We start from the raw sequence: 19774 nt of genomic DNA, 5'->3' as shown, positions 1-19774 counted from the left end.
GACGGATCTACAAAGTTTTATATAAAAATTTGAGTTTTGACCTCGTCCTACAAGTAAAAAATTCTCAAAATTCTTCATTTTTGTTCTAAAATTTTGTAACTTAGCATACTTAACAAACGTTTCTTAAGTAAAAAATCCTCTAAATTTGAATGCTTCACGTTCAAAATTAATGGATTTACAAATTTTAATTAAACTGTGCTCATCCTTAAAATTCTATGATCCGCTTTACATGTCCTCTCAATATTCCAAATTTTTTTTTTTTTCTTTCCGGATTCTTTTCATTTTTTATCAATACCTATTTTCTCTAAACTGTCTAGAATCGTCTAGATTCCCGTTGGATTTCCCCGAAAACCCCAACACTGACTTTTAACCCCTAAACCTTGTTTGCATTAGAGCCCGGCCGAACGAAAATGTCTGTAATTTTTCTTGATTTTTTGCTCCTTTATGCGTCCATTTCAGAGGCACATTTTCATTTGGAGAAATTGACACACATTGTATTGAACCTGCGGTTTTTCTTGTTTCCTGTCATGTTTTCCTCGCATTAGGTAAAAACGCGCCACTAAAACGCCAATAAAACCGAAATCTATCTCGCATGGGTAGGACACTCCCCGAGTATTTTCTGGACATTTAGCAGGAAAGTGATCAAGGCTTTAACCGCTCGCTCTCAAAGTAAAGCAAGCAAATCAACATTCCATTTAGGAAGCAGTAAAAGGATAATCAACAACGATACGTCAGTGGTATTGGGAAGTCGAAATCGGAAAGCGTAGCCACACCATAATGAGATATTGGTCGCAAGATGGTAAAGTGGGTCATTAGAATCGACCCAAGATCCACAGAAATACGCATTCTGGCGCAGATTGCGACAGTGATAACCCCAACCCTAGTGACACCTCGATAACTGTTCTCCCTATTACGGAAACGCCGGATTTACCATTTCGTCTTACAATAAATATCGGAATATTTTCTCCAGGGAACGTTTGATAAAATATTTATTTTATGAAAAGGAGGCGCCGCCAAAATACACAGACTGCCATTATTGGGATATTATTCCAACTTTGATAGTTTCTCCGCTTTTATTCAATTTTTGATAATGTCCCTTTGGTGTATCTTGTGTACAATTTCGGGAAGTGAAAGAACGACCCTCGACGTCCATTTATTTTTACAGTCCATAAGAATGTGGCGTGCGTTTCATTTGCTCGGTCCATTTTAAGGAAATTTTCTCGATATCAAGTTACGAGGCCGAGAAAGACAGCTTCGACAATTCATAAAAATCATAAAATTGATGGGTTTTCATAAGCTGGGCCGTTTGATAGGCGCTGGAAGAGACGGGTTGTGTCACGTCGTTTTTTCACTGTCAGGAAAATGCAAGAGAGTCGATGGAAAAGCAGCGACATGACGCCACCTTTGGGAAATAACTTGTAACGTGTCCCGTATTCACTAGTTCGACATAAAGCCCCAGAAGCTAGAATTTTTAATGGCGATCTACAAAGTTTTATAGGCTAATTTGAATTTTTAGCTCGTCCAACTAGCAAAAAATTCTCAAAATTTTTAATTCTTGTTTTGTGATTTAGCATACTTAATTAAAGCTTCTAAAGTAACAAATTCAATACACGCTTCAATAGTAACAAATTCACCAAATTTGATTGATTTAGTGTTAAAACTGACAGATCTAAAAAGTTTTATAGAGAAAGTTATGTTTAGAGCTCGTCCAACAAGTAAAAAATTCTCAAAATATTTAATTCTTGTTCTAAAATTTTGTAATTTGACATACTTAATGAATGATTTTAAAATAACAAATCCTTTAAATTTAAGTTTTTACGCTTAAAACTAACAGACTTACAGATTATACTAGAAAAGTTTTGAGCTCTTCCTGCAAATGAAAAATTCTCAAATTTCCCTATTTTTGTTCTAAAATTTTGAAATTGAGTGCACATAATAAACGTTTAAACTGTAACAAATTCACCAAATTTCATTGCTCTAGTGTTAAAAATGACGGATCTACAAAGTTTTATAAAAAAAATTGAATCTTAAGGTCGACCAACAACTGAAAAATTTTCAAAATTCTTAATTTTTGTTTTAAAATTTTGAAACTTAGAGCACCCAATAAGCGCTTCGATAGAAACAAATTCACCAAACTTGATCGCTTTAGTGTTAAGATTGACGAATCTAGAAAGTTTTATAGGAAGATTTGAGTTTTGGGCTCGTCCAATAAGTGAAAAATTCTCAAAATTTGTAATTCTTGTTCTAAAGTCTAGCAATTTGGCATAATTAAACAAACACTTCTAAAGTAACAAATACGTAAAATTTGAGTGTTTTACGCTAAAAATTAACGGAGCAACAGATCTTACTAAACAATTTTGAGTTTTGAGCTCTTGCTAAAATATAAAAATTCTCAATTTTTGTTCTAAAATTTTCAAATTTAAACGTGAACGCATAGATAGTAACAAATTCACCACACTTGATTACTTTAGTGTTAAAAATGACAGATTTACAAAGTTTTATAGCCAAATTTGAGTTTTGAGCTCATCCAACAAGGGAAAAACTCTCAAAATATTTGATTTTTGTTCAAAAATTTTGTAATTTGACAAATTTAATAAACGTTTTATAAGTAACAAATCCTCCAAATTTGGGTACTTTACGCTTGAAACTCACCGACTTACAGTGTTTACTAGCAATTTTAAAATTTTCAGTTCTTCCTACAAATGAAAATTTCGCAAAATTTTCAATTTTTGTTCTAAAATTTTGAAATTTAGGGCTTAAATTAAACGCTTCGATAGAAACAAATTCATCAAACTTGATCGCTTTAGTGTTAAAATTGACGGATCTACAAAGTTTTATAGAAAGATTTGAGTTTTAGGCTCGTCCAACAAGTGAATAATTTTAAAAATTTGTAACTCTTGTTCTAAAATTTTGCAATTTGGCATATTTAAATAAACACTTTTAAAGTAACGAATACTCAAAATTTGAGTGTTTTACGCTAAAAATTAACGGAGTAACAGATCTTACTAAAAAATTTTGAGTTTTGAGCTCTTGCTACAATAGAAAAATTTTCAATTTTTGTTCTAAAATTTTTAAATTTAAAGCACTCACTCAGTAAACTCATAGATAGTAACAAATTCACCACATTTGATTGCTTTAGTGTCAAAAATGACGGATTTACAAAAATTTATAGGCAAATTTGAGTTTTGAGCTCGTCCAACAAAGAAAAAATTCTTAAGATATTTAATTCTTGTTCAAAAATTTTGTAATTTGGCAAATTTAATAAACGCAGAAGCTAGAATTTTTAATGACGAGTTGTACTGTTTAGAAAACAGCCCCAGAAATGTTTCATTTTTCGGCCTGTCGCCATTACTCAAGCGAATTCCCGCGGATATATTTCAAGCTGGGAGTAATACATTAGAATTCCATCAAGTTTGTGATAATATTTGTTCGGAACGCTTAGTTGAGTGCGAATTAAATATTCAGTTAAAATTTGAGGGAGAGCAACAAGATGTACGAATCTGGCAGGGTGACAAATGTTCGCTGTAATAATAACGACACTGTTTTCCGTTTTGTTCGCATCACTTTTCTTGCACGTTTTTTCCACTCGGACAAAAACGACGCCCGAAACGGGTTAACGTGAATTATGCCCCGAATAAATCAACAAAAAGAAAAATAAAAAATTCAAGCAATGCTTAAGGGGAGGAAGATTGATTGAAATGATACCTGGAAGGAAGTCGCAGATGGATTTAAACGACCCGGATTAGTGTTATTTTCATGCTGGGGGAAGATGTTTACAATAAATGTCACAAAAGGAGAACAATTCGCGAATAACAGCGCAGAGTTGTAATGGGAAAAAATTGTATAAAGTCTGGAAGCATTTCCGGTCGAGGTTCGGACGCTTTTTGACGCAAACGAAATTCTAGATACTCAATTTTTGTTCTAGAATTTTGAAATTTAAAAGCATTTAATACACGCTTCTATAGTAACAAATTGACCAAATTTGATCGATTTAGTGTTAAAACTGACGGATCTACAAAGTTTTATAGCGAAATTTATGTTTAGAGCTAATCCAACAAGTAAAAAATTTTTGAAATTTTTGTTCTAAAATTTTGTAATTTAGCATACTTAATAAACGCTTTTCAAATAACAAATTCTCCAAATTTTGGTATTTTACGGTTAAAACTTACAAATTTTGTAAATTTTTTTTTTAATTTTAAGCTGTAGTAAATGAAAAATTCTCAAAATTCTCAATTTTTGTTCAGAAATTTTGTAATTTAGAACGCTGCAAAAGTAACAAATTCACCAGATTTGATCCCTTTATTTTTAAAACTGACGGATCTACAAACATTTATCGGAAAAATAAAGTTTTGTACTCGTCCAACAAATCAAAATTCTCAATTTTTGTTCTAAAATTTTGTAATTTAGTAAACTTAGTAAACGCTTCAACAGTAACAAATCCACCGAATATGATCGCTTTACTTTTAAACCTGACGGATCTACAAACATTTATAGAAAAATTTGAGCTTTGTGCTTGTCCAACAAGTTAAAAACTCTCAAAATGTTTAATTTTTGGTATAAAATTTTGTAATTTGGCGTATTTAATAAACGTTTCTAAAGTAATGAATCCTCTAAATCTGAGTACTTTACTATTGAAGCTAACCGACTTACAGATTTTAATGGAAAATGTTGGCTTTTGAGTTTGTCATACAATTAAAAAATCCATCAAAATTTCAATTTTTGTTCTACAAATTTGTAATCTTGTGCACTAAATAAACGCTTCGATGGTAACAAATCCACTCAATTTGATTAATTTAGTGTTAAAAATGACGGATCTACACAATTTAAAGGAAAATTTTGGTCTTGAGCTCGTCCAACAAATGAAAAATTCTCAAAATTTTCAATTTTTGTTCCAAAATTTTGTAACTTGGCACACTAAATAAACGGTTCAAATGTAACTAATTTTCAAAATTTGGGTGCTTTTCGCTTAAAAGTAACGAACGTACAGCTCTTACCAAAAATTTTAAGTTTTGCGCTCTTGATACAAATGAAAAATTCTCATAATTCTCAATTTTTGTTCTAAAACTCTGAAATTCAGTGCACTTAATAAATACTTTAACTGTAACAAATCCACTAAATTTGATTGCTCTAGTGTTGAAAATTAAGGATCTAGAAAGTTTTATATGAAAATTTGAGTCTTGATCTGGTCTTTTCTCGAAATTCTCATATTGCACTCTAAGATTTTACATTTGCAATTGTGACAATTTTGAATTATCAAGTTTTGATGAGTTACATTGCCAGTTACTGCAAATTTCAGATTTTTACATTCAAATATTCTAGAATTTTGAGTTTAATTAATTCTGATTTAGATCTTCAGAATACTAAACTTTTCCCGTTTTTTTTTTTCGTACACGCAAACGTGAAGGTGGAAAATTAACGCGCTCAATTTGAAATTCACTCATGTTAACGACATCACAGTTACATAATTTGTGAGCCCCTCACGCTTGTTTCCCAGTCGCATTACTTGCCAATTTTTTGTGTTCGCTCACGTGAATTGGCGCCAAGTAACGTAAAGAAGCTGATTCTAACTTTATTTGTGGTGAATTTCCAACAGATTTTTCCGGTAAATGGATAAAAGAGCAACAACACAATACGCGGCACTTTCTGGACTAAAACTAGATTAGTTGACCCGGAGGCTCCATAATTTGAATTTTTCGGGATCCTCCTCGATAATTAAGTCGATTGAATATTGAAGCAGCAAATAAAAAATGCATGTATCCGCAAAAAAGCCGTAAAATAGTCGTTTTTGTGTTTCCTCTTCTATTCATTCCGTAAGAGCCCACGATCGTATATCTGAAATTTCAGCTCGTATCAGTGATAACCTGGCTGCTATTTGATGGCACTATGAAAAAGCTCATTCTTTTTTACTGTCGTCGGTGAACAATGGCGGACATACAAAGGAACTCCATCTTGTTACGTGCTAGTAAACATTTAGTATGGACCCCAGTCGTAGTTACGTACAAATAATATAAGGAGAGGCTTTGTACTCACACACACAATCATTTGCTAGTCTGATAATTTGCATCCTTTGTCAGTGTTGTTACACACAATATTATTTCAACTTTCTTTACGTCTTCATTTGAATTTCAAATTCTCACAAGATACAATAGTATACAACTAAACCGCGCCGTCTTCGGGGAACAAAACTTTCCTATCTGATATTGCAAATGGAATAAAACGGAAACTGATAGCTTATAGAACTTTGAGGAGAAATTAGTCGGGAGAATTTCATTTTTTGTGCCAAACCCATTTCGCTACATTAAGAAAAAGAGAAAAAGCAAACAGTCTTACAAAATTGGGAAATGCCGGCAAAAAGTAAATGTGGTTATTATTAAATTCCCAAGTTTTTACAAAACCAAATTGACTTACATTATTAATATTCCTTAAAAATCCCCGGGCTCCAGGGAACTCGGACCCGAGCAAGAATGCTGGAATTTTCTAAAGCTATTAAAACTTTCAAAACGGTAATGGGAAAAATAAGGACGATTTGAAATAAGCGCCGTTCCAAGGACCAATTACAACGCGGATTCCGCTCCACTAATCACGACGGAGATTTTTTATGCGTGCTGCGTGCTACAAAAAATGTGAAAACACGACGAAAATAATTGTGATGTCTTGTTGTTTCTCACCCAAGTCGCACGTGTCCACTTTGAGAATGTATTAATTTAATAACGCCCGTTTAAGTTTAGTAACTTTAATCAAATGATGTTGGTATCACTACCACCCTAGAATTTGACAGTTGTCAATTTCGACATCAAATTTTGGGTGTGTTTATTTCAGGTTGCCATAAATCTTAAATTGTAATTGTATCTAATGGTATGTGGACAAATTAATTATGTTGGTTTGCAGGTAATGGGTGTGTCGTCATACTACATAATCCCGTTTCGCTAATGGACCATGGTACTACATCTGGGGTGAGTAATTGTATCGATTTCGCATTTATTCCATTGCTGAGTGTTGGAGTATGAAAAAATTTACCATTTACGAATTCCTGTGGTTTATTGATAGATTTGATGCCTCCCGGAAACTAAGACGTCCCGTGGATTTGTTGACGTTGATCTACCCTCAATTATCCCCAGAGCTCTTTAAACACACACCCGTTTACTTTTGCCGCCCCCGGCTCGACTTCCAGTCCCCAGTTTACATGTACTTAGTTCCTAGGCGTGAACAAGCAATGTAGTGTGCACTGGTCCATAAGTGGAATTAGCAGGTTAACAAGCACACTCAATTAACATATTAAATTAACGATACGTTACGAGTATATTGGTAACATTGCTAAAACTTTATGTAATGTCAAAGTTCAAATAAACATGTAATTGAGCACCGTCTGGAGTTCTGATTGCACTTTGCGTTCACTAAAGCAATTAACTTGATACACGTAATCCGGGATTTTGCGAGGAAGACAAGATGGGGCTCCTCAAACAGTTACTCTTATCAGAAGCAGCTCTGTTACAGTTGGTAATAAAACGTTACAGAGCGAAAATAGTGTAGTTGTTATGAATGTTGGAAATTAGAATGAAATCCTTGTAATAATCAGCTTAAATTTTTCCAGGGATGTGCTGTAAAAAGCTTACATCTAAAAACACCACGTTGTTTCTCAACGCAAACTTCAAAGTTGGTCACCGAAGCGGAAAACGGTGCAATTCGGCAGCGACAAGTAATAAAGCGTCTTTACGGCTTTCATCCCTTCTTTATGCTCAGGAGGCCATCAAAATAATTTCGCGTAAGAAAATGCTTGCAATTACACAGGCCGAGGGGCGTTTGCACAAATACTACTTAAATAATTGAATATAGGGGAATTAGCGGCGGCTGTGATAAGGGAGTGTTTGAGTCAGGTATTCAGAGGGTAAAAGCTCACTCATGTATTTTTCACGCGTGAGATGTGAAGAGTGGAAAACCGCGATAACATAACATGGTGTACATTTCGTACTAACAACAACCCCTGGCTCTAATCGTTTACAATTACATTTGCATATGCTCTCTCGAACTGTGGTTATTTTAAAATACCCGGGGTGATTACAATTAAGGCTAATTGCGCTGCACGTCTGCCAAGGGCGGGAACAGACGGCCGACGGGGAAGTTTTTCGGGGACACTGACGCTAACTTGGCACTTTAGTCATGAAGATAAAATGTTGCTTTGTAGGCGCGGGGTGCTCAAATTTTTTAATCCAATCAAACATGAACTTGAATTACTACAATTTGTTTAAGAATCTCTTGGCTGTTACTTTTTTTTTGCCACTATTTTTCTAGAATGCTTTAGTCTCAGTAGCAGTAGCTAATGTTTTCCAAAATGCACTAATAAAGTGGCCTTTACTCACTCATTTGAGACAGACAAAGCACCCTATTACTCTCTAGAGATATTAAGTAATGGCATGTCACATTTCCATGATAACAACGCTGGTATTTCTAAATGCTCAAAATTTGTCTCTACTCACTTCAGTCAATTTTCTTTATTTGGTCTTCTGACGACGACACAAAAATTAAAACGGCAATTACTCAATTATTTGTTGATGTACGTTAAAAATTTTCACGGTTTTAGAATCAGCGTGACATTGTGCGTAAAATGAGCCCAAATAAGTTGAGTTTGCTTCAAAAATAAACGAGGCATTGACCAAAAACTGTTTTGAAGAAGTGATTTTCAATAATTTTTTCTATACAGGGTCCGGCATCACTTGTGTCCACCCCCAAAATCGTCTTTAATTTTAAAGATAAAATTTTGAAAATTTGCATACGCTCTCAGTTGACAAAGCTCTAGAAGCTGACGCAAAAATTTGTTTTTTATCACTGATAGTTTTGGCGTCGCGACGCCTTAAAAATGTAATTTTTAGCTAATTGTGAGAGTTTGTGATATCAACCCCTAACTTAATTTTTTTTCAATATAAATGTGTAAAAAATATCTCAGCTGTTATTTTAGATTCAATGCAAATTGTCTTCAAAATTTGGGAAAAAAATGCGGTTTTATCAAGTTAGTTTCCAATTTCATTACGTCAAAATTGGGAACTACGTTTACACCCATCTGTCAACATCTTGTGTCACAAATGACATCTATCCTTTGGCTCGCTTTAGATTGTAACAAAAGTCTTAATTGGTGAAATTGTCACTTTGTGGATGTAAATTAACGATTTCTGGTGTCCATAAAGTGCAACATGCCCGTGTTAATCAAAATTAACCTTTATAAGAGTAAATGAAGTGACTTGTGAAATTTTGGTATAAACGTAGTTTGCCGCTGCGCTGTCAGAATTTTGAAAACTAACTTGATAAAACAGCGTTTTTTTCGCAAATTTTAAACACTATTTACATTAGATTTAAAATCAAAACTCAGATATTTGTATCATAGTTATGTTGAAAAAAAAAATGAAATCGCGAATATTTCCGCAAGAACCCAAAAATCGCTAAAAATTATACTTCTTAAGCGTCGCGACGCCAACTAAACCGTGATAAAAAACAAATTTTTGCGTCAGCTTCTAGACCTTTGTCAACTATGAGCGTATGAAAATTTTCAAAATTGTAACTTTAAAATTAAAGACGATTTTGGGGGTGGACACAAGTGTTGCCGGACCCTGTATAGTTGACGTTTAATACTATCCAGTTATTCATCAATTGAAAGAGCAGCTCAAAATCTAACTGGCCAAATTTACGATTGGACGAATACTTTACGAATTTTAGACAAAAAACAAAAAATTGAAAAATTTTCATCGATTGACTCGGAAATTTTTGTCGAGAAAAAAACGATCACTAAATTTTAGGTATTTGAGGGCAAATTCTAAAGGAAAATAAGCCGATAAAAGCGATCGCGAAAACCGTTTCTTAATATCTGTAGCAGATTCGGACATATTTAACTTTAAAAATTTGAATAATGAAAATCAACTATCCGAAATTTTGATCGGAAATAATTCAATTATTTGTTGTCAGATATGAATTTTTAGCCCATTTGGAACAAGCGCAACAATCTGCGTAAAATGAACTATAACAACGCAAGTTTACTCTAAAAATAAGCGAGATATCGACTTCAGAACTTTGACATTGTGTTAGTCGTGCATTTTTTCCAAAAAATAAAATTTTTTATTTTTGGAAAATCTAAGAACGAATTCTTAGGTAAAAAATAGTTTCCGAGATTGACCACAGACTGTTTTGAACCTTCCAAAATTTGGCCCTCTGGCGACAACCCAAAAATTCAAACGGCCATAATTTAGTTATTTGTTAACGAAAATTAAAAATTCTCATGTTTTTGGATTCAGCGCGACATTCTGCATAAAATTTGCTCAAACAAGGTAACTTTGGTTTATAGATAAACGAGACATTGATTTGTTTTGATTGAACTTGTTTTGAAGAGGTCTTTTTAGAATGATTTTCAATCATTGTTTTTATAGTGAAAACGACGTGAGTTATACATCAATCAAAAGAAGAGCTCAAAATCTTTCAGCTGACTAAATTTGAGATCGATCGGACAAATAGTTTACGAGTTATGGTCAAAAATAAAAAAATTGAAAAATGTTTGTCGTTTGGGCTGATTTTTTTTTACTATTATTATTGAATTTCGGGGTTTTGAACACCTTTTCTGATGTAGAATAAGCCGAGGAAAACGATGGCGCAAACCGCATCTTAATATCTCTAATAGTTTCCAAGATATTTAACTTTAAAAATTAGGAAAAATTAGAAAAAAAATGAAAATCAATTATTCGAAATTTTAATCGGCCATAACTCAGTTATTTGATGTCGGATCTGAATTTCAATCTGAGATTTGAAATCTGCGAACAATTTTGCGTGAAATGATGTATAATAGCGCAAATTTACTCTAAAAAATAAGCGCGATATCGATATCAGAACTTTTGCCTAGTTTTTAGTCATGAATTTTCCCAAGAAACTGCTGCTTTCGACTTCTAGAAAATTTAAGAACAAATTCTAAGGTAAAAAGTCACCGTTTCTTTCGATTGGTCGTAGTTTTCGAGACATTGACCACAGACTGTTTCGAACCTTCCAAAATTTGGCTCTCTGGCGACAACCCAAAAATTCAAACGGCCATAATTCAGTGATTTGTTAGCGAAAATTAGAAATGTTTTTGGATTCAGCGCGACATTCTGCGTAAAATGAGCTCAAACAAGTTAACTTTGGTTTATAGATAAATGTGACATTGACCAAAAACTGTTTTGAAGAGGTCTTTTTGGCGTGATGAATTTTGCGTAAAATGAGCTAAATAACGCGAGTTTACTGAAAAAAATAAACGATATATTAATTTCTGAACTTTGCCATAGTTTTAGTCATGAGTTGTTCCGAAAAACCTAAACTTTCGACTTTTGGATAATTTAGGAATTAATTTTTAGCTAAAAAATTGCGAGAAAAACGATGGCAAAAACTCTCACGTATCCAATTATCTTAATTTTAAAGTTTATTAAAATCCATTTACGAATAACGAAAATATTAGACTCGAAAATCTTAGGTTTCAAGTCAATTTGTGTTCTTCCAGTACATCTCGAAATTCCGTTAAATCGTTCAGATAAGTAAACATTTGCAATCGAAATTCTCAAAACCACTAAATTCCCTAGAACTTCCTCTTAGATTCATGTTCCGTAATACAGTAAATGTAGGAGTTCTCCAGAGATCTATTTTGCGACTTTTGCGTCAAGTTTACTTCAGGATTTTCATATTGTATATTGCCCCATATTTTCAGTTCCTACTGTACTACTTTTATCAGAATGCGTTATATATGCATTATAAATAAGTAAGTAAAAACCGTCATCTGAATATAATTCCCAACAGTGGGACCACGATAAAGTACAGGATTTTATTGTAAGAGAGACTGGACGTTTTTTCCTAGAATATGTCTCCCTCAGGACCCCGTTTGACGCTTGCCAACAACTTATCTCGGGACTCGTCCGTACAACCCCGATTACTAAAAAAATTACCAGGATAATACAAATAAACTTTGAGAAAGAGAGAACCCGCAAAGGGTCTCGAGTATTTTTCGTCATTTGCTGGCTTACTGCCACTCAAGTCCCAAAGTTGGAAATTTTTGCAGCGTTAGTCCGGTCATACTCGAAATGGACTCCTGGGAGGCGCAACTTTATTTATGGCTCATGATTTATTGTATGGTCTCTTAATCGAACAAAGTCCGGGGTTTGCGAAACTAATCTGGGCCCACAATAAATCTAACTAAAGACGGCGAAAAATTGAAGCGAGATTAATCCAAAGGTAAGGAACCACATGCAACAAATATGTAAATAATGCACGGGCTGGGACTGAATAGCAATAATGCGCCCATATAAAAACAAAATGGCTTTAGAATTTACAGGGTAGTTAAGATTTATTGTGTATCCGGGAACTGGAAAAATAAAGGCCAATCTACGTAATGCACAGAGCGGGAAAAGCTCCAATCTGCCGTATAAATAGCTGGGCTGTAACACTTGTTACATTCGCACTGATATACTTTTACGCGGACGCGTTAAAAGTGAATAATTGATGGCCTCCCGGAAACTGGACCTTAGTCCCGGACCTGAAATTGAAGAAATTGCGATTCCGACGCGTCGACCGGAAGCGCGTGATCACTGCACTTTCTTTGATGTTGTATAAAACTATATTTTTAAATAAAAATAACGTCTTTTTTAAATAAAAGTTTTTCCTACATAATAAGGAAAATGAGTTTTAGATGTGTGATCAAGAAGAATTTGAAATAGTAATAAAACTGATATAATAGTTGTTTATGTATTAAGGGCATAATGTGGATGTTTATGTTCGAGGGCAACAAGATTACAAGGTCGAGGGCCTTCCGCCCGAGACTTTGTAAGTTGCCCGAGATACATAAACATCAAGTTATGCCCGTGGTACATACAACGTTTTATGTCTTACCAATAAATTTTGATTTTTCAAAAATAAATAATTTCTTCACAAATACCAATTTCTGTTCTTGAATCTATACAGGGTCCGGCAACACTTGTGTCCACCCCCAAAATCATCTTTAATTTTAAAGATAAAATTTTTAAAATTTGCATACGCTCACAGTTAACAAAGCTCTAGAAGCTGACGTAAAAATTTGTGTCTTATCACTGATAGTTTTGGCGTCGCGACGCCTTCAAAATGTAATTTTTAGTTAATTGTGAGAGTTTGTGATATCAACGCCTAATTTAATTTTTTTTCAATATAAATATGTTTAAAATATCGCAGTTGTTATTTTAGATTCAATGCAAATTGTCTTCAAAATTTGAGAAAAAAATGCTGTTTTATCAAGTTACGGGTCGATTTCAAGTCACTGCGTTAACGCAAATTTGCAACCGTTGCCAAGGTATGAGCAATGTGATTGGCGTTGCTATGTTGCAAATGGGATTTGCAGTAACGTAAGTCACACTTGAAATCGACCTCTTAGTTTCCAATTTCATTGCGTCAAAATTGGGAACTACGTTTACACCCATCTGTCAACATCTTGTGTCACAAATAACATCTATTCTTTGGCTCGCTTTAGATTGTTACAAAAGTCTTACTTGGTGAAATTGTCGCTTTGTCGATGTTAATTAACGATTTCTGGTGTCCATAAAGTGCAACATGCAACAAAAGTGAATGAAGTGACTTGTGAAATTTTGGTGTAAACGTAGTTTGCCACTGCACCGTCATATTTTTGAAAACTAACTTGATAAAGCAGCGTTTTTTTCGCAAATTTTAAACACAATTTATATTTGATTTAAAACAAAAATTCAAATATGTGTGTTACAGTTATGACGAAAAAAATTTGAATTCGCGAATATTTCCGCAAAAACTCAAAAATCGGCAAAAATTATACTTCTTGGGCGTCGCGACGCCAAACAAACCGTGATAAAAGACAATTTTTTGGCAGCTTCTAGAGCTTCACCAACTGTAAGCGTATGCAAATTTTCAAAATTTCGTCTTTAAAATTAAAGACGATTTTGGGGGTGGACACAAGTGTTGCCGGACCCTGTATAAAGACTTATATAAACTAATAAAAAATACTTGACATGTTGTTTTGTGTTAGTTTAAAGATTTAATCATTTTAATTACTAATGGCTTTATATACAATTTCTGATTTCTACACTGTTTATTTAATAATTGAAACCACAAAATACTATTGCAGTTGATTATAATTTAATTATTATTAGTTAATTCGTTAATTACTAGGAACTATATTATTATTGTTATTTTTATTATTGTTATTAAAATAATCTAGTGTCATGTCAATGAAATTAATCTTAGAACGCTTTACAAAACAATTAAAAGCGTATCAAGATGGCTGGCAAAATTCCATCTAAAATTGTTGAAAACGCTGCAAAAGCCACTGAAAGTTTATTGCCAACAAAATCTAAAGATTTATACGATAAAGAATACGAAAAAGTCACAACGTGGATATCCCATTTGACATAACCTCAAAAAAATAGGCGGGCACAGTGGAGCATGGCTATGCAACGCAGCGAACTGCAGAGCCTGAATGTGTTACAGCCGCAAAACGGAGAATTAAAGACAAAAAAAAACATAACAACCAGTTTATTTATTCAGGTACCTTTTGAATTTGACTGTTTGATGATAATTAAGTTTATATGCAATTTGAATATGGCGGGCAAATAAAGCAAGTCGATTCGTAGCCAGTCGCTGTTTGTTGTGAGGTTGCTATGACACCTTAATGCCCTAGGGCGTAATTGTACCTCTAACGTACCGCAAATCCGAGCCATAAAGAGCCAATAATTAAACGGTAAGATATAAAACAAATAATACACTGCGCCAAAAAATTAACACAAAATTTTATAATTTAATTTTCTATTAATAATTTTTTTTATAATAGATGATACGTGATTTTTTTTAAATCAATTTTTACAAATTAAAATAAAAACTTTTCCAAATAAAAAATTGCATAAAACAAAAGTGGGGATTGCTGTGAGATTTACTTTTAGTTTTGACAGTTTTGACAGTTAGTTTTGACCTTGACACAGTGTTTTATCTCCTCGAATGTTGATAAGAAGAATACTGATCTTCGTGGCTAACAGCCAATTAAATTTCTAACTTCTTCCATGCAATTTTTTCACATTTGTGTTAAATCAATAAAATAAAACTATTAGTTCTGAAAGAATTCGTGAACGCTAATGCATCAGTTAATTTTGCATTTTCGGATTATCCTATAAATGCTCTTTCAAATTAAAGCTCTGTCATATTGGTGTAAATCGTCCATAATTTTTTAAAGCCATTTTTAAAACGAGTAAATCAATTTTGCATTAATTTTGGAGGGCAGTGTATAATAAAAAAAATGCAAGAAAAAATAATGATATACAAATCAAAAAAAATACAGATATAACAAAAAATTTACTAAATCAAAAAATCCCACTAAAGCAATTTCTTTACCATTTCTGGTAACATAAATGACATGTCTTTTAGTTTTATTAATATCGCATCACAAAATTCTTCATCTTTGAAAAAAACATTCTTCTGTAGCCTAAACTCTGAAGAAACAGTATTTTCTTTTCGTTATACGAAGTTGGATTCAAAAGTCAATAATTTATAACGCCAAAGCAATGATTCTCATGATTTTTAATTTGATAATGCACCCGCCTTCGCCCAGAGATCGAACTGCATTTATTAATAAAGTTAGTTTTGACCATAGCTATGTTGTAAATCAACAAATTGCCCCAGAAAAGAAAATAATTACATAGCAATAAACTTTATTCGCCTGAGGCGAAAGACAAAGACAGACACCATTCCGAATTCCTAATTAATAAATTGACTTTTCTTGCACCAATCGGTTTGTTTTGAAAATGTGTAGCGTTGTTTATAACAAAAACAAGAATTTTCTAAAATCGAAAAAAATTATCAAGCACAAAAAACCGCATGTAAATAGCTCTTTTCGTTTTCGTGCTATTTTGAACGAACTTTTACATTGAAACGCCCAACTTCAAAATATGGATAGTACAACCTTAAGCCAACGTTTCCTAACCGGTAATAGTGGGTAAAATTCGTCTCCAAGTCGCACTTAAGCCACTTAGCTTAAACTCGTAATCTTCAAAGTGTCTTGAGGACAAGTCTAAATTAATTAATAAAATCTGATACAAAATTAAACATGTAATGAACTCTTACCACTTAATTTCGCATTAAATCCTCCGCTCCAGAAATTCGGTTTAGCTCGGTAGAATTGGAAGCTTACCGAGACTAGGCTTTCATCTTTCTATCGAGTTATAACCAGGAATTTTGTTTTCACTTGATTCGATTATGTCGAGCTTTCATCTTTAATAGTTGAAGCTTACAAACAGGGATTAAAAAAAGTCTCGTTTCGCATTTGCTCCAACTATTTATAAAGCTTGAGAGCTGAAAAATCGAGATTGAACAGACGAGGGAAATTCTAAACAAGTAAAAACTGTTTTCAGAAGCGGCACTATTTTAACTCGACTTTTATTTACCAGAGTTGCAGTTTTATCGTAATATATTTAGTACATCGATGAAAGCTTGATATTTTACCGAAACTTTTAATGGAACGAGACCAGTGCCACGGACGAGGAGCTTAAGCCCCCACCAGACTCTCTTGAATTTATCCAATTTTAAAACAAATTTACACAAAGGTCTAACGGAAATATTGAATAAATGTTCGGAAAATTTAATTATTTTCTATGATGAATTATTCATGAAGTTAGCGGGTTTTCACGGGAAATCTCGGTTTTTTTTCTTAACTCTGATTGAAAAACAAATACGTGCAATGGGACACTTTTCCGATTAGAGGTAGGAATACAATCTGCTTAAAAAAGAATAGTAACAAACTCAATGAAAACTTCCGTTATTTTTAGTCCACTGAGTTTATGAAACTCGTAAACGCTTTTTATTGCAGTGAGCTTTGAGCAGTTTAGAAATTTAGGAAATCACATTATTTTCGCCGAACGTCACGACATGGATCCTATAAGACAACAACGGCGTTCATTGAAAATAAAGACGGCGAAATAAAGAGGAAATAGTGTCTTAAATTACTACTTCAAATCAGACTTTATCCATAGCGGGATTTCCCCCAAATTACATTGTAAAACAATTTAAAGTTTTTCGGCTGTTCCCATTAGTCTAATATTAAACTGGCGGCTTTGCCAAGCGAAATTATTATTATTATTATTGATTACAATGTCCTACGGGCATTGCACTTAATAGTGTATTATGGAACTAATGGTATAAACTCGATTTTTAACATGAGTGTTATTACTAAATAAGCGACTGTATAGAGACGTTTATACACGTGTTATATACTACACTTTTTCTGTGACCGCCATAAAACCATAATTATCGACACTTGACTAAAATTGACAAAAATGACGGCATCATCTGCAGCCCGTGACTAAAGTGCTAGATTAGTCACGGGTACAAATACTAGAACTTAAGAAAACTTTGGATTTTTCTGGAAAATTTCGGATTTAGAATCTGTGCGAAATTCTGCATAAAATTTGCTCCGAAAAGTAAGCGAGATATCGAACCCAGAATTTTGACATAATGCTCTTGTACATTTTTTCCAAAAAATTCGAACTTTCGACTTTGGACAATCTAAGAACGATTTTTTATATAAAAAATTGAGAGTCGAAAAACTGATTTTCATAGATTCACACTTTTGCACGTCACTCATTAAATTCATTGACAGGATTGTGTTATTAAATGTTGTCATGAACCGCAAAATGTTCTGATTCATATTAATTAATAATTTTGCCACGATTTTGTGATTAATTGTGAATAAATAAAATCCGCAGTGGTAAATATCGTGTTTGAAATTCACTTTGATGTATTAATTAATTCGTGTGTTCATTGGTTTGTTGTTAATCTAACTGCTTTAAGTTCTTTAGGAATAAGTGCGCAGAGGTCGTGTATATAAACTCAGTACCATTAAGAAGTTAAGTATCGTTGTAGCTACCAATTTACATTTACCCCTTTAATTCCGAAAATAAATCCACAGAAGAACACTTTGTTTGAAATGACCTGTAACACTGTAAATTCGTGTAGTATTTCCCATTTCGTGTCTGTTTCCTCGTCGTTAGCGTCTCACAGAACTGAAAGCAACACTCTATTTATTTTTATGACAAATGATAACGCAGTAATCAGAGGGTGAAAAGAATATCATTACGACATCCTTCAAGTAAACGAGTTTGTGCGTGGTGAGAAACGATAAAACTTGTTTACTAACTCATACACACGACATTTATTTTATTGATATTTCTCCCATTCGTTTCGAGTTATTTGCAGATCCGACGAAATCGAGACTTGTCCTCCAAGTGGTAATTTTTCTTCCCACACTTAAAATCCGTTGCGAAAAGGTGATAGTAAAAATATGCGGCGAAGGATCTCCGGAAATGCGTGTGCAGAAATGGGATAATGGTAGGCAATAACAAGAGGCGTTCTACTGAAAGCTAGTATTATATTTTAAAATATGTGAATTGCCGCATGGTAATAGTGGATCAGAAAGGAGGAGGCACTTTACACCTGATTCTCGCAAAGACAAGAGCCCTCGCCCTTCATCGACGCACTTTGGCACCTGCTCTCCTAAAGACTATTATATCAGATTTCAATAAACATCATTCATCCCTTCAGTCTCAAAGAGTCTTATTGTTCGAAGAGCTTCTTGCCTCAGTAAATTCCAACGCACCATAAAATATTTAAAGATTGTTTTTGTAATTAACGGCACGGAAAAGGGTCAGGATTTTTACAGATTCTGCCAAAAAGCGTTTTAAACAGGGATGTAAATTCTCTACAAATATAAGATAAGAAAGATAAGTGAGGGAATATAAAAAGCTTTTAGTAAACTTTTCACCTCTGGCTACATCAGCTTCGAAACACTAAAGAGCAACACATTCTTATTCGCCGAAAGCTCCTAGAAAATGGGGTTCTTGGTGGTTTGAAAAATACAATTATTTCGGTGGCTTGGGTGCTACATCAAAAACATTAAACTGAAATAAAGCGATGAGAGAGCATTTCGTCCTGTGGTAAACGTGAAAAATTAACACGTTTCTGGTCTATTTTTAAAGCTCCTCTTACAAAGAAATCAATGAGAGGAGAGCCGACAGCGGTTGAGCTGAAAGATTCTTGCGGATTTCGGGGTTTTGTCGATTTTAACAGATTTTAAATGTTGTTTTGCCGATTCAGTTCCATTTTAGAGTGATGGGAATTCATTTTTCAACCGGAGACACTTTTTTCCAATTGTAAATAGCCCCAATAATGGTGGATGCGCCGGTCTAAAAATATTCATAATCGTTTCTCATCTTATAGTGTCAATGAGTTATTTTCTGGCACATTCTCTTTAGAATAAATTTGAGATAAATCATTCGGCATCTGTTTGTAAAAATGGCGCGCGTCCAATAAATCATCTCGTGACGTAAATAGCGTCTATTAAGAGGCAAAAACTATTTATACAAGAAAATCTAAACACGCAAATCCTCTTATCCTATTGTCGGGAGTTCATAACTCAAAACCAGTACAGTTTCTTGCTGACCTAAAATTGATCAAGCGATGAAGGGTTAATTACAGTCTCGGAAGTTGAAACGGGGAAAGCGGCTTCATTCTCCAGCTATCCATTTTCGTCTTCCTAAGGGGTTTATCAATCCTGCGCTTTCTCACTGCGTACCTTAAGCTGATGTAGCTCATCAGCTCCACCTTATGCCAATCATCACTTGACGAGGATAACTTCACACTTGTGATTCCAACAATTTGCCGCAAATTCATCATAATTGACGGATCGTCGTGTCGTCGTTTTTCACAAGAATTTTGGTGTGGAAATTTTCCGGAAAAATTATAA

Source organism: Gnatocerus cornutus, chromosome 6 (genome assembly GCF_029298725.1).
Source record: "Gnatocerus cornutus isolate USDA-ARS CGAHR chromosome 6, icGnaCorn1.1, whole genome shotgun sequence".
NCBI lineage: Eukaryota > Metazoa > Arthropoda > Insecta > Coleoptera > Tenebrionidae > Gnatocerus > Gnatocerus cornutus.
This window is presented reverse-complemented; position numbering follows the sequence as displayed.